Below are 2,052 nucleotides of genomic sequence, written 5' to 3' on the forward strand. Positions count from 1 at the left end.
GACTGGCTCTGCATCACAACCTTTTTCAAAGGTGGTGATTTTTTGCAGAAGAGGACCACCGGAGCTGCTGGGAGGAATCTGAAAGGGGAGCCGTCATCATCTACAGGGTCAGGACCGTCCTGTTGCTGCAAGAAGACAGAGCAAGGGTATAAAGGGAAATCAGCGCAAACCACTTCAAAAATAATTGGTGAGTAGTGGTACCTGCTCTGCAGGGATGTCATAATCAGCATCAAGCTGTTTTCAGCAATGGTCCCAGAGCTCTCCTGAAGGCGTGAGTCTTCCACATTGACCACCAAGTCTCAAAACCATCGGTTGATGAGGTAAAGGAGAGGTTGTGAGGAATGGAGATGCAATGTCTAAACCAGTGATCATGGCCACGTCTAGTAAGGTTGGTGTCATGGGGCCGTGACCAAACATGAAGCAATTCAAAGCATCAGACCAAAAATAGCCGATGGTTTTCAGAAGGTTTTCATGTTTCTCAAGGGGAGACAGTGATAAGGCCAAAGCATCGGCTATTCCTGCGGTTTCCCAAGTGGCGTGGTGGGTTTTGGAGACTCTATTGTACCATGAAACCCAATCTTCAGGAGGATTAGGCCAGGCTCGTAAGCAGTCGGCCCAAGAAGTCAGATCTAGGTTTTGGTTCACGAAGGGATTTCTATTTGCCTCGCATGAAATCAGATGGGCAGGACTCTCGGTAGAACGAGGGCCAAGACAGAGAGAATTCGGAAGAGAAGGATGTGGCAGTAGAATGTCTGATACCTAGAAATTAATGATGGAACGAAGCATTAATTCAGATGTTTGTTGTTAATTCTAGCACTATGTTCGGACAGCGAGGAGCGGTTAAGGATTACCTTCAGGCCGGAGACCATAGCGTTGGCATTGGATGATTCCGCCATTGGGTCCGTTGCGGGTGCGAGCCTGCGCGATTGAGATCTGAGGTTCGTGTGGCCGTGAGTTGGATCTGTTCGAGCGGCGATTTGGGGATCTGAGTGTTGCTCTTTCGGATAAGTCGCAGGTTACCGTTTGAATAGGCAACAGAGCTGGCCTTGCTCGCGTTTTATGGCAAGGGCCGATGCGCTGCCATCGGCTCTTAGTGTGTTGACTTACTTTGACAATCGGCAAAACTGGTAAAAGGACAGAATCGGCTTAGAGATATTTTCTTCATTAATAAAAGTGCTTTTACAGAGAAGAGCCGATTGCTCAAGGAAGAAAGAACAAAAGCCGATTACTACTACTAGTCCTATGCTAATAGTCCCTAATCTAAGGGCCGTAGCTGCCCTCGTCGTCGTCATCGCTGCCGCCGGCGCAGCTGCTGGTAGGCTCCTCGTCGCTGCTCCCGTAGCCTTCTACGGGAGCCTCGTCTTCCTCGTCGTCGTCATCGCTGTCGTCGTCCCACCAGGCGCGGAAGCGCTTTGCCGGCGGATATTCGTCGGAGGAGGTGTCATCCTCCTCTTCCTCCTCCTCGTCGGAGGAGGTGAAGTCGTCCCAGGAGAAGCGGCCGTCCTCACTCTCCGCCTCCTCCTCCCCGTCGACGAGGAATTGGAGGTCGTCCTCTCCATCGGTCAAGGACTTGTCATCCTCGGACCAGACGGAGAAATTGTGGTCCTCCTTGTCCCACGTCGTTGGGGCGAGGATGTTGTGCGCCGCCAACGAGCCCCACTCTGGCGTCGGCTCACGAAAGGGAGACGATACGTAGGAGAGACCTGATGTGGCCGAGGAGGAGGAGGAGGAGGAAGAAGACATTGCTACAGAGGAAGGGGGGTTTTTTGCCGATGACTAGTACGGAGCAAGAGGATGAAGAGGCGAACTGTTCGATGCAGTTAAATAAGGGGGTATTGGGGAGTTAATGTTGCAGCAGTTTGATACGTCCAAAACGTATCTACTTTCCCGAACACTTTTGCTATTGTTTTGCCTCTAATTTGTGTATTTTGGATGCAACTAACACGGACTAACGCTATTTTCAGCAGAACCGTTCGGTGTCTCGTTTTTGTGCGGAAATCCAACTTTCGGGAAAAACCTCGGGATTTTGACGAAAGGGCCTATTTTCCCAGA

The sequence above is a fragment of the Lolium rigidum genome, chromosome 6 (assembly GCF_022539505.1).
Source record: "Lolium rigidum isolate FL_2022 chromosome 6, APGP_CSIRO_Lrig_0.1, whole genome shotgun sequence".
Classification (NCBI taxonomy): domain Eukaryota; kingdom Viridiplantae; phylum Streptophyta; class Magnoliopsida; order Poales; family Poaceae; genus Lolium; species Lolium rigidum.